Genomic DNA, 14553 nt, shown 5'->3' on the forward strand with positions numbered 1-14553 from the left:
CACAAGAGGAATAAAGAGAATGAATCTTGAAAGATGTTAATATACTCAATTTAATGAACCTAATTCCCAAATGAGTATGATGAGGAGGTGTGAGTCCTCATTGATGTGCTTGGTGTTGTGACCAAGGGTTATTGTAATTGTAAATGCCGCATGTTGAGTATTGTAGTTGATTTTATGATATTATCTGATATATACTGTTTTCTATTTTGAGTTGGCCGATGATATCTACTTAGTACTCGTGTTTTGTACTGACCCCTACTTGTATGTTTTCCTTTTGTTCATTGTGGAGTGCAACAAACGTACCGTCGTCTTCAACCCAACTGCAGCTCTAGCCAGTCTTCATCACACCAGATTTCAGGGTGAGCTAAAGCCTCTAGGTTGGACTGGATCTTCTTCTTCATGTCTTGATGCCTTGAAGTTCTGGCATAGACTAGCTATTATTTATGTTTAGTTTCTTAGATACTCTTAGCTTTAGTAATTTGAGGATAGATGTTCTTGTGATGATGACTTCCAGATTTTGGGGATAATGATAAGTTTTGAGTTTTAGAAGTTGTTTATTGATTTTGTTAATGAGTTTTAAGTCTTCCGCATTGTATTCTGTTTATTATGGTTAAAGGTTGGGGTTTAGATTGGTGGGTTTGCTCACATAGGAGGATAAATGTGGTGCCACTCACGCCTCGATTTGGGTCGTGACAAACTTGGTATCAGAACATTAGGTTCGTTGATCTCATCACACAAGAACGAGTCTAGTAGAGTCTTAAGGAACAGTAGGGGGACGCCTTTACTTTTCTTTGAGAGGCTATAAAACTTTAGAAAAATTCCATTCTTTCTTTCTTTCGTGCTATTACTTGGATCCAATTGGTATCTAGTTGATACAAATTGGTATCTGACCATCTTCACTCTATTTCGCAGATGGTTAGAACTAGAGCAACAACTACGCCAACACCAGCACCGGCAGGACAGGGTGCGTCTGAGCCAGCCAGTGGGGCTGTAGCTCGAAGAGGAGCAGTGACAAGGGGTTGTGGGAGGACGTCCTCTAGAGGAAGAGGACAAGCATCTAGCCCATCTTGTACTAGGGCGGTGACTCCTCCACCGACTGAGGAAGTAGTAATAGAGGGTGAGAAAGGGGAGAATGAACAAGTGCAGAATGAGGAATTACCACCCCAACCTACCCCATAGATGATCAATCAGGTTCTTGCTTATCTTAGCGGGTTATCTGATCAAGGTCAGACGCCTCCAGTGTTTTCTGCACCAGCACCTCAGGTTCCGGAGGTACAACATGCAGCTACTGTGGCTCCCCGCATGGATGCCTCATTGGAAATAGGCACGTTTCCTCGGTTGACTACAGGGTCAATATTACAAGTGATCAGCATGAACTTTTCAGTAAGTTCTTGAAATTGAAACCCCCAGTCTTCAAGGGTGCTGAATCTGAGAATGCCTATGATTTTCTAGTTGATTGTCATGAGCTACTACACACGATGGGTATAGTAGAACGATTTGGCGTTGAGTTTGTGACTTATCAGTTTCAAGGGAACGCCAAAATGTGGTGGTTGTCACATGTTGAGTGTCAACCAACAGAGGCACCACCTATGACTTGGGAATCATTCTCTAGCTTATTTATGGAGAAGTATATACCCCGTACTTTGAGGGATAGGAGGAGAGATGAGTTCTTGAGCCTAGAGCAAGGTAGGATGTCGGTTACTGCGTATGAGGCTAAGTTTCGCGCATTATCCAGGTATGCCACCCAGATTTGTTTCAGTCCACAAGAGCGGATTTGCCGTTTTGTGAAGGGGTTGAGGTCAGATTTGCGAATTTCAGCCTTACAAGTAGCGGCTACAGTGAAATCCTTTCAGGAAGTGGTAGACTTCGTGATAGAGGTGGAGGGAGTGAAGCCAGATGACTTCACCTTGGCATCGACATCTAAAAGGTTTCATAAGGGAGGTGAGTTTAATGTTTCTTACTCCAGAGGGCAGGGTTCAGGAGGTTACCCAGCCCGACCTATCCAATCTTCACTACAGACTATAGTTGGGGGTCCACTGCAGACCGACCAACATTTCTCTGAGTTTGGTGGTTATTCCCAGACTTCGTCATTCTCACAGGGACCTATGCTTGAATCCAGAGAATGTTATAAATATGGAGAGACTGGACATATTAGGAGGAATTGTCCAAAACCGAGTTACAGACCTCCAATAATCAGAGGTAGAGGTGGTCATGGAAGAGGGCGTTATTCATGAGGACGTGGTAGCCGAGGTGATGGTGGTCACCAAAACGGCCGAGGTAACGGGCAAACTGGAACTACTGCAGCGCATCATGGTAGGGGCAACGGGCATACAGGTGATAGAGCCCATTGTTATGCTTTCCCTGGGAGATCCGAAGCGGAGACATCTGATGCTGTCATCACAGGTAATCTTTTGGTTTGTGATTGCATGGCTTCTGTATTGTTTGATCCTAGATCCACATTTTCTTATGTATCTTCCTCATTTGCTAATGGTCTTAATTTACATTGTGAATTGCTTGACATGCCTATTCGTGTTTCTACTCCGATGGGTGAGTCTGTGATAGTTGAAAAGGTGTATAGGTCTTGTCTTGTGACTTTTGAGGGGAGCAATACTCATGTAGGCTTGGTTATCTTAGAAATGGTTGACTTCGATGTAATTCTGGGTATGACTTGGCTTTCTCCAAATTTTGCAATCTTGGATTGTAATGCTAAAACTGTGACGTTAGCCAAGCCTGGGACAGATCCGTTAGTGTGGGAGGGTGACTACACTTCCAATCCGGTTCGTATCGTCTCCTTTCTTCGTGCTAAGAGAATGGTTAGTAAGGGTTGTTTAGCTTTCTTGGAACACCTCAGGGATGATACTACCCAAGTACCTTCAATTGAGTCGGTTTCGATAGTTCGCGAGTTTTTAGATGTGTTTCCTGCTGACCTTCCTGGTATGCCACCGGATAGAGATATTGACTTCTGCATCGATCTTGAACCTGATACTCGCCCCATTTCTATACCCCCTTATAGAATGGCTCTCGCTGAGTTAAGGGAGTTAAAGGGCCAACTTCAAGAGTTGTTGAGCAAAAGGCTTCATTAGACCAAGTGCATCCCCTTGGGGTGCTCCTGTTTTGTTTGTGAAGAAGAAGGATGGAAGCTTTCCGATGTGCATAGACTATAGACAACTGAATAAGGTAACGGTTAAGAACAAGTATCCTCTTCTTCGCATTGATGATTTGTTTGATCAGTTACAAGGCGCTTGTACCTTCTCAAAAATCGACTTAAGATCTGGTTATCATCAATTGAAAATACGGGCAACAGATGTGCCCAAGACTGTTTTTCGGACCAGGTATGGGCATTATAAGTTCTTAGTAATGTCTTTTGGGCTTACGAATACCCCTGCTGCTTTCATGAGCTTGATGAATGGGATTTTTAAGCAATATCTGGATCTCTTTGTCATTGTATTCATTGATGATATACTGGTATACTCAAAGAGCAAGGAAGAACATGAGGAGCACTTGAGAATTGTGATGGAAATGTTGAGGGAGAGAAAGCTTTATGCCAAATTCTCTAAGTGTGAGTTTTGGCTAGATTCAGTGTCCTTCTTAGGGCACGTAGTTTCTAAGGATGGAGTGATGGTGGATCCATCTAAGATTGAAACAGTGAGGAATTGGGTAAGACCTACTAATGTGTCAGAAGTAAGGAGCTTTGCTGGTTTAGCTAGCTACTACCGTCGATTTGTCAAGGGGTTCTCTTCTATTGCTTCCCAATTGACAAGCTTGACTAAGCAGAATGTTCCATTTGTATGGTCGGACGAGTGCGAAGAAAGCTTTCAGAAACTCAAGACTTTGTTGACTACTGCACCCATTCTCACCTTGCCAGTGGAAGGTAAGAACTTCATAGTTTATTGTGATGCATCTTATTCGGGTTTGGGTGCAGTGCTAATGCAAGAGAAGAACGTAATTTCTTATGCTTCAAGGCAATTAAAGATGCACGAACGCAATTACCCGACCCATGATTTGGAGTTGGCCGCGGTAGTATTTGCATTAAAGCAATGGAGGCACTATCTATATGGGGTTAAGTGTGAAGTTTATACGGATCATCGTAGCCTACAGTATGTTTTTACTCAGAAAGATTTGAACTTGAGACAGAGGAGATGGATGGAATTACTGAAGGACTACGATATCACTATCGTGTATCATCCGGGAAAAGCTAATGTTGTGGTAGATGCTTTAAGTAGAAAGGCAGGGAGCATGGGAAGTCTAGGCTACTTGCAAGTTTCAAGACGCCCATTGGCTATAGAAGTACAGATTCTGGCTAATGACTTAATGAGGCTAGAAATAAATGAGAAGGGAGGATTTTTGGCCAGTGTGGAGGCGAGATCTTCTTTTCTTGACAAGATCAAGGGAAAACAGTTTGATGATGAGAAACTAAGCCGAATTCGGGATATGGTATTGCGAGGAGAGGCTAAAGAAACAATAATGGATGAGAAAGGTGTTTTGAGAATTAAGGGAAGGGTATGTGTGCCCCGTGATGATGATTTGATCCACACTATTCTTATAGAGGCTCATAGTTCCGGATATTCTATACATCCTGGTGCAACCAAGATGTACCGTGACCTAAAGCAACACTTTTGGTGGAGTAGAATGAAGCGCGACATTGTTGATTTTTTTGCCAAATGTCCAAATTGTAAGCAAGTAAAGTATGAACACCAGAGGCCCAGAGGAACACTTCAGAGAATGCCCATTCCTGAATGGAAGTGGGAGAGAATTGCAATGGACTTCGTGGTTGGTCTTCCAAAGACATTGGGGAAGTTTGACTCTATTTGGGTAATTGTAGACAGATTAACTAAGTCTGCTCACTTCATCCCGGTCAAGGTGACCTACAATGCAGAGAAGTTAGCCAGACTCTACATCTCAGAAATTGTTCGATTGCATGGAGTTCCACTTTCCATCATATCAGATAGAGGTACGCAGTTTACTTCTATGTTTTGGAGAACATTGCATGCTGAATTAGGTACTAGCTTGGACCTTAGTACTGCCTTTCACCCTCAGACCGATGGTCAGTCTGAGCAAACAATTCAGGTGTTGGAAGATATGCTTCGTGCATGTGTAATAGAATTTGGGGGTCATTGGGATAACTTCTTACCCTTAGCGGAGTTTTCATACAATAATAGCTATCACTCAAGTATTGATATGGATCCTTTCGAAGCATTGTATGGGAGGAGATGTAGGTCTCCCATTGGTTGGTTTGATGCATTTGAGGTTAGACCTTGGGGTACTGATATTTTGAGGGATTCATTAGAGAAGGTGAAATCTATTCAAGAAAATCTTTTAGCAGCTCAAAGCAGGCAAAAGGAATATGCAGATCGAAAGGTTAGAGACTTGGAGTTCATGGAGGGTGAGCAAGTCTTGCTGAAGGTTTCGCCCATGAAAGGGGTGATGAGGTTTGGAAAAAGAGGTAAGCTAAGCCCGAGGTATATTGGACCATTTGAAGTACTTAAGCGAGTAGGGGAGGTGGCTTATGAATTAGCCTTGCCCCCAGCACTCTCAGGAGTGCACCCGGTATTACATGTGTCTATGTTGAAAAGATATCATGGGGATGGAAACTACATCATTCGTTGGGATTCAGTTCTGCTTGATGAGAATTTGTCTTATGAGGAGGAGCCTGTTGCTATTTTATATAGAGAATTCCGCAAGCTGAGGTCAAGGGAGATTGCATCCATCAAAGTTCAATGAAAGAATCGACCAGTTGAAGAAGCCACTTGGGAGAAGGAGGCTGATATGCGAGACAGATACTCACACCTGTTTACAAATTCAGGTACTCCTTTTTGCCCTTGTTTTTCTTCTTGTGATCATTCGAGGACGAACGATGGGTAAATTGGTATCTATTGTAACGACCTGTTTAGTCGTTTTGAGCAACAGATTTTATTTCTGGAAAAACTGTCTTAATCGACGGAACCTACGACGGACCGTCATGGGCACGATGGACCGTCGGGGGGTCTCATTCCAAAACACTTAGAATTCTGAAATTTTGGTACTGAAATCGACTCTCTGAACTTGGTGATGAAGTGGCTGGATGGACCGTCACAGGTATGACGGGCCGTCGCAGCCTCTTTAATAAATCGAGTCTCTGAACCTTGTGATGGAAGCAGCAGGACGGACCGTCGCAGGCACGATGGGTCGTCACAGTCTGGCGTAACCCTGACTGGGTCAGATTTCTATTTAATATTTTAAGGGGCATTTTGGACTATTCCTGCTTATAATTATAATGTTAGTGGTTGAATATCAATAATCCAATTTCTTGAGGGTTAAAGGAGATAACCTTAAATTAATTAGTGGGTTACTTTTGTCATCTTTTATACTTAATTATATGCTAATTAGGGTAAAAGAAAGAGGGTTTGAATAAGAAAAAGAAAAAGAACAGAGAGAGAGGGAGAAACGATCGATTGAGAGAGAGGAAGAACGCAGCTTTGGGAAAGTAGATTGCTTGACTTCAATTCTTTGGTGGAGGTAGGTTATGGTTTTTATGCTATTTCATAGTAAACTCTTAATAGCGAATGATATGTATTGGGTAGTATTGTAAACCCTTCTTATGCTTAATAGTGTGTTTGCATGATGTGATGATATAATGGTGATGAAATAAGTATGATGAAGCTAATGAATCCTAAATCTTGAAAACCTCTTGTTAATGATGATGCCTTGGTGTAAAAGAAGGCTTGATGAACTAAAAGAATGAGTTTAGGGGATTGGGTGTCACGAACCGACACGTAATATTAGGGGGATCGGGTGTCACGAACCGACACGTAGTATTAGGGGGATCAGGTGTCACGAACCGACACGTAGAATTAGGGAGATCGGGTATCACAAACTGACACGTAGTATTAGGGATCGGAGTGTCACGTTCTGACACAAGAGGAATAAAGAGAATGAATCTTGAAAGATGTTAATATACTCAATTTAATGAACCTAATTCCCAAATGAGTATGATGAAGAGGCATAAGTCCTCATTGATGTGCTTGGTGTTGTGACCAAGGGTTATGGTAATTGTAAATGCCGCATGTTGAGTATTGTAGTTTATTTTATGATATTATCTGATATATACTGTTCCTATTTTGAGTTGGCCGATGATATCTACTCAGTACTCGTGTTTTGTACTGACCCCTACTTGTATGTTTTCCTTTTGTTCATTGTGGAGTGCAGCAAACGTACCATCTTCAACCCAACCGCAACTTTAGCCAGTCTTCATCACACCAGATTTCAGGGTGAGCTAAAGCTTCTAGCTTGGACTGGATCTTCTTCTTCACGTTTTGATGCCTTGAAGGTCTTGCATAGACTAGCTATTATTTATGTTTAGTTTCTTAGATACTCTTAGCTTTAGTAATTTGAGGATAGATGTTCTTGTGATGATGACTTCTAGATTTTGGGGATAATGATAAGTTTTGAGTTTTAGAAGTTGATTATTGATTTCGTTAATAAGTTTTAAGTCTTCCGCATTGTATTCTATTTATTATGGTTAAATGTTGGGGTTTAGATTGGTTGGTTCGCTCCCATAGGAGGATAAATGTGGGTGCCACTCACGGCTTGATTTGGGTCGTGACAAACTTGGTATCAGAGCATTAGGTTCATTGGTCTCATCATACAAGAACGAGTCTAGTAGAGTCTTAAGGAACGGTAGGGGGACGCCTTTACTTTTCTTTGAGAGGCTATAAGACTTTAGAAAAATTCCATTCTTTCTTTCTTTCGTGCTATTACTTGGATCCAATTGGTATCTAGGTGATACAAATTGGTATCTGACCATCTTCACTCTATTTTGCAGATGGTTACAACTAGAGCAACAACTACGCCAACACCAGCACCGGCAGGACAGGGTGCGTCTGAGCCAGCCACAAGGGTTGTAGCTCGAAGAGGAGCAGTGACAAGGGGTCGTGGTAGAGGTCGTGGGAGGACGTCCTCTAGAGGAAGTGGACAAGCATCTAGCCCATCTGGTACTAGGGTGGTGACTCCTCCACCGACAGAGGAAGTAGTAATAGAGGGTGAGGAAGGGGAGAATGAACAAGTGCAGAATGAGAAAATTACCACCCCAACCTACCCCAGAGATGATCAATCAGGTTCTTGCTTATCTTAGCGGGTTATCTAATCAAGGTCAGACGCTTCCGGTGTTTTCTGCACCAGCACCTCAAGTTCCGGAGGTACAACATGCAGCTACTGTGGCTCCTCGCATGGATGCCTCATTGGAAATAGGCACGTTTCCTCGGTTGACTACAGGGTCTATAATGACAAGTGATCAGCATGAACTTTTCAGTAAGTTCTTGAAATTGAAACCCCCAGTCTTCAAGGGTGCTGAATCTGAGGATGCCTATGATTTTCTGGTTGATTGTCATGAGCTACTACATAAGATGGGTATAGTAGAACGATTTGGCATTGAGTTTGTGACTTATCAGTTTCAAGGGAACGCCAAAATGTGGTGGCGGTCACATGTTAAGTGTCAACCAACAGAGGCACCACCTATGACTTGGGCATCATTCTCTAGCTTATTTATGGAGAAGTATATACCCCGTACTTTGAGGGATAGGAGGAGGGATGAGTTCTTGAGCCTAGAGCAAGGTAGGATATCGGTTACTGCGTATGAGGCTAAGTTTCGCGCATTATCCAGGTATGCCACCCAGCTATGTTTCAGTCCACAAGAGCGGATTCGCCATTTTGTGAAGGGGTTGAGGTCAGATTTGCGGATTTCAGCCTTATAGGTAGCGGCTACAGTGAAATCCTTTCAAGAAGTGGTAGACTTCGTGATAGAGGTGGAGGGAGTTAAGCCAGATGACTTCACCTTGGCATCGACATCTAAAAGGTTTCATAATGGAGGTGAGTTTAATGGTTCTTACTCCAGAGGGCAGGGTTCAGGAAGTTACCCAGCACGACCTATCCAATCTTCACTACAGACTGTAGTTGGGGATCCACCGCAGACCGGCCAACATTTCTCTGAGTTTTGTAATTGTCCCCAGACTTCGTCATTCTCACAGGGAAGAGACTGTACATATTAGGAGGAATTGTCCAAAACCGAGTTACAGACCCCCAATAATCAGAGGTAGAGGTGGTCATGGAAGAGGCCGTTATTCGGGAGGACGTGGTGGCCGAGGTGATGGTGGTCACCAAAACGGCCGAGGTAACGGGCAAACTGGAACTACTACAGTGCAACATGGTAGGGACAACGGGCAGACAGGTGATAGAGCCCATTGTTATGCTTTCCCTGGGAGATCCGAAGCGGAGACATCTGATGCTGTCATCACAGGTAATCTTTTGGTTTGTGATTGCATGGCTTCTGTATTGTTTGATCCTAGATCCACATTTTCTTTTGTATCTTCCTCATTTGCTAATGGTCTTAATTTACATTGTGAATTGCTTGACATGCCTTTTCGTGTTTCTACTCCGGTGGGTGAGTCTGTGATAGTTGAAAAGGTGTATAGGTCTTGTCTTGTGACTTTTGTGGGGAGCAATACTCTTGTAGACTTGGTTATCTTAGAAATGGTTGACTTCGATGTAATTATGGGTATTACTTGGCTTTCTCCAAATTTTGCAATCTTGGATTGTAATGCTAAAACTGTGACGTTAGCCAAGCCTGGGACAGATCCGTTAGTGCGGGAGGGTGACTACACTTCCAATCCGGTTTGTATCGTCTCCTTTCTTCGTGCTAAGAGAATGGTTAGTAAGGGTTGTTTAGCTTTCTTGGCACACCTCAGGGATGATACTACCCAAGTACCTTCAATTGAGTCGGTTTTGATAGTCCGCGAGTTTTTAGATGTGTGTCCTGCAGACCTTCCTGGTATGCCACCAGATAGAGATATTGACTTCTGCATCGATCTTGAACCGGGTACTCGCCCCATTTCTATACCCCCTTATAGAATGGCTCCCGCTGAGTTAAGGGAGTTAAAGGCCCAACTTCAAGAGTTGTTGAGCAAAGGCTTCATTAGACCAAGTGCATCCCCTTGGGGTGCTACTGTTTTGTTTGTGAAGAAGAAGGTTGGAAGCTTTCCGATGTGCAAAGACTATAGACAACTGAATAAGGTAACGGTTAAGAACAATTATCCTCTTCCTCGCATTGATGATTTGTTCGATCAGTTACAAGGCGCTTGTACCTTCTCAAAAATCGACTTAAGATCTTGTTATCATCAATTGAAAATACGGGCAACAGATGTGCCCAAGACTGCTTTTCGGACCAGGTATGGGCATTATGAGTTCTTAGTAATGTCTTTTGGTCTTACGAATGCCCCTGCTGCATTCATGAGCTTGATGAACGGGATTTTTAAGCCATATTTGGATCTCTTTGTGATCGTATTTATTGATGACATACTGATATACTCTAAAAGTAAGGAGGAACATGAGGAGCATTTGAGAATGGTATTGGAAATGTTGAGGGAGAAAAAGCTTTATGCCAAGTTCTCTAAGTGTGAGTTTTGGCTAGATGCAGTGTCCTTCTTGGGGCACGTGGTTTCTAAGGATGGAGTGATGGTGGATCCTTCTAAGATTGAGACAGTGAAGAATTGGGTAAGACCTACTAATGTGTCAGAAATAAGGAGCTTTGTTGGGTTAGCTAGCTACTACCGCCGATTTGTCAAGGGATTCTCTTCTATTGCCTCCTAATTGACGAACTTGACTAAGCAAAATTTTTAATTTGTATGGTCGGATGAGTGTGAGGAAAGCTTTCAAAAGCTCAAGACTCTGTTGACTACTGCACCAATTCTCACCTTGCCAGTGTAAGGTAAGAATTTCATTGTCTATTGTGATGCATCCTATTCGGGTTTGGGTGCAGTACTAATGCAAGAGAAGAATGTGATTGCTTATGCTTCAAGACAATTAAAAGTGCATGAACGTAACTATCCAACTCATGATTTGGAATTGGCCGCGGTAGTGTTTGCATTAAAGCAATGGAGACACTATTTATATGGGGTTAAGTGTGAGGTCTATACGGATCATCGTAGCCTACAGTATGTCTTTACTCAGAAAGATTTGAACTTGAGACAGAGGAGATGGATGGAACTACTGAAGGACTACGACATCACTATTTTGTATCATCCGGGGAAGGCGAATGTTGTAGCGGATGCTTTAAGTAGAAAGGCGGGAAGCATGGGAAGTCTAGCTCACTTGCAAGCTTCTAGGCGCCCATTGGCTAGAGAAGTTCAGATTCTGGCTAACGACCTTATGAGGTTAGAAGTAAATGAGAAGGGAGGATTTTTATCTTGTGTGGAGGCAAGATCTTCCTTCCTTGACAAGATTAAGGGAAAGCAGTTTAATGTTGAAAAATTGATCAGTATCCGAGATAAAGTGTTGCAAGGAGAGGCTAAAGAAGCGACAATCGATGAGGAAGGTGTTTTGAGGATTAAGGGAAGGGTATGTTGTACCCCGCGTCGATGATTTAACCAACACTATTCTGACAGAGGCTCATAGTTCAAGGTATTCGATACATCCGGGTGCAACCAAGATGTACCGTGACCTAAAGCAACACTTTTGGTGGAGTAGAATGAAGCGTGATATTGTGGATTTTATTGCCAAATGCCCAAACTGTCAATAGGTAAAGTATGAACACCAAAGGCCCGGAGGAACACTTCAGAGAATGCCCATTCCTGAATGGAACTGGGAAAGGATTGCAATGGATTTCGTGGTTGGTCTTCCAAAGACATTGGGAAAGTTTGATTCTATTTGGGTAATTGTTGATAGGTTAACTAAGTCTGCTCACTTCATTCCGGTCAAGGTGACTTACAATGCAGAGAAGTTAGCCAAACTTTACATCTCGGAAGTGGTGCGATTGCATGGGGTTCCACTCTCCATTATATCAGATAGAGGTACGCAGTTTACTTCTAAGTTTTGGAAAACATTGCATGCGGAATTGGGTACTAGGTTGGACCTTAGTACTACGTTCCATCCTCAGACCGATGGTCAGTCTGAGAGAACGATTCAAGTGTTGGAGGATATGCTTCGTGCATGTGTGATAGAATTTGGTGGTCAGTAGGATAGCTTCTTACCCTTAGCAGAGTTCTCCTACAAAAACAGCTATCACTCAAGCATTGATATGGCCCCATTTGAGGCACTATATGGGAGAAAATGTAGGTCTCCCATTGGGTGGTTTGATGCATTTGAAGTTAGACCTTCGGGTACTGACCTTCTGAGGGAATCGTTAGATAAAGTGAAATCTATTTAAGAAAAGCTTCTAGCGGCGCAAAGTAGACAAAAGGAGTATGCAGATCGGAAGGTTAGAGACTTGGAGTTTATGGAGGGTGAACAAGTCTTGTTGAAGGTTTTGCCAATGAAAGGGGTGATGCGGTTTGGTAAGCGAGGTAAACTTAGCCCAAGATATATTGGTCCATTTGAAGTACTTAAGCGAGTAGGGGTGGTGGCTTATGAGTTAGCCTTGCCTCCAGGGCTGTCCGGAGTGCATCCGATATTCCATGTGTCGATGTTGAAAAGATACCATGGGGATGGAAACTACATTATCCGTTGGGATTCAGTTTTGCTTGATGAGAACTTGTCTTATGAGGAGGAACATGTTGTCATTCTAGATAGAGAAATTCGCAAGTTGAGATCAAGGGAGATTGCATCCATCAAAGTTCAATGGAAGAATCGACCCATTGAAGAAGCCACTTGGGAGAAGGAGGCAGATATGCGAGAAAGATACCCACATCTGTTTACAGATTCAGGTACTCCTTTTCGCCCTTGTTTTCCTTCTTGTGATCGTTCGGGGACGAACGATGGGTAAATTGGTATCTATTGTAACGACCTATTTAGTTGTTTTGAACGGCAGATTTTATTTCTGGAAAAACAGGCTGAGGCGACGGACCCCACGATGGACCGTCATGGGCACGACGGACCGTCGCAGGGTCTCATTTCAAAACACTTAGAAAATCTAAAATTGGGTACTGAAAATCGACTCTCTGAACTTCGTAATGAAATGGCAGGACGGACCGTCACATGTGTGACGGACCGTCACAGAGTCTTCAGTGGAAATCCAGTCTCTGAACCTTGCGACGACCTGCAGGACGGACCGTCGCAGGCACGACGGGCCGTCACAGGTTGCATAATCCCAGTCTGGGTCGGATTTCTTTACACATTTTAAGGGACGTTTTGGACTATTCCTACTTTAATTATAAAGTTAGAGGGTTAAGGTTAATAAGTCCAATTACTTGGGGATTAAAAGAGGTAACCTTAAGTTAATTAGGGGGTTACTATTGCCATCTTTTATTCTTAATTATATACTAATTAGGGTAAAAGAAAGAGGGTTGGAATAAGAAAATTTGAAAGCACAAGAGAGGGAGAAAACGAACGAACAAGGAGAGAAGAAGAACAAAGCTTTGGGAATTTGCTTGCTTGATCACTAGTCTTCGGTGGAGGTAGGTTATGGTTTCTCTTATGATATTCGTAGTACACTCTTAATAGTGAATGATATGTATTGATAATATTGTAAACCCTGTTATGTGCTTAATTGTATGCTGGCATGAATGTAATTATGTAATTGTGATTATATAAGCATGATGAAGTTATTGAATCCCAAATCTTACAAAACCCTAATCTCTCTGTTAATGATGAGGCATTGATATAAAAGAAAGTGTGATGAACTAAAATAATGAGATTGATTATGCCTTGGCAAGAAAGAAGGCTTGATGAATTGATAGAAGGAGATTAGGGGATCGGGTGTCACGAACCGACACATAGATTTAGGGGATCCGGTGTCACGAACCGACACGTAGATTTAGGGGATCGGGTGTCACGAACTGACACGTAGATTTAGGAGATCGGGTGTCACGAACCGACACGTAGACTTAGGGGATCGGGTGTCATGAACCGACACGCAGATTTAGGGGATCGGATGTCACGAACCGACACGTAGATTTAGGGGATCGGAGTGTCACGTACCGACACAAGAGGATTAATGAATATGAGGGAGCGGACTGTCACGTACCGACATAAGAGAAATAAAGACAATGAATCTTGAAAGATGGTAATATACTCAATCTAATGAACATAATTCCCAAATGAGTATGGTATTGAGGCTTGAGTCCTCATGTGTGAACTTGACGGTAATTGTTAATGATATAGTACTTGCTGTTGGTACATGTTGAGTATCATAGTTGATTTTATGATATTACTTGGTATATATTGATTTCTATTTTGAGTTGGCCGATGATATCTACTCAGTACCCGTGTTTTGTACTGACCCCTACTTTTATGTTTTCTTCTTGTTTATTTGTGGAGTGCAGCAACCGTGCCGTCATCTTCGACTCAACAGTAACTCTAGCCAGTCTTCAGTACTCCGGATATCAGGGTGAGCTAATGCTTCTAGCTTGGACTGGATCTTCCTCTTCATGTCTTGATGCCTTGAAGTTCCGGCATGGACTAGCTTTTATGTATTATGTATTTTTAGCTTCTTAGAAACTCTTAGATTTAGTAATTTGATCATAGATTTTCTTGTGATGATGACTTCCAGATTTTGAGAAATAATAGTTATTGAATTGGTTTTTATTAATGAGTTTAAGTCTTCCGCATTATTTTATGATGATATTACATTGAAATGTTAAGGTTTAG

The sequence above is a fragment of the Solanum lycopersicum genome, chromosome 8, assembly GCF_036512215.1.
Source record: "Solanum lycopersicum chromosome 8, SLM_r2.1".
Taxonomy (NCBI): domain Eukaryota; kingdom Viridiplantae; phylum Streptophyta; class Magnoliopsida; order Solanales; family Solanaceae; genus Solanum; species Solanum lycopersicum.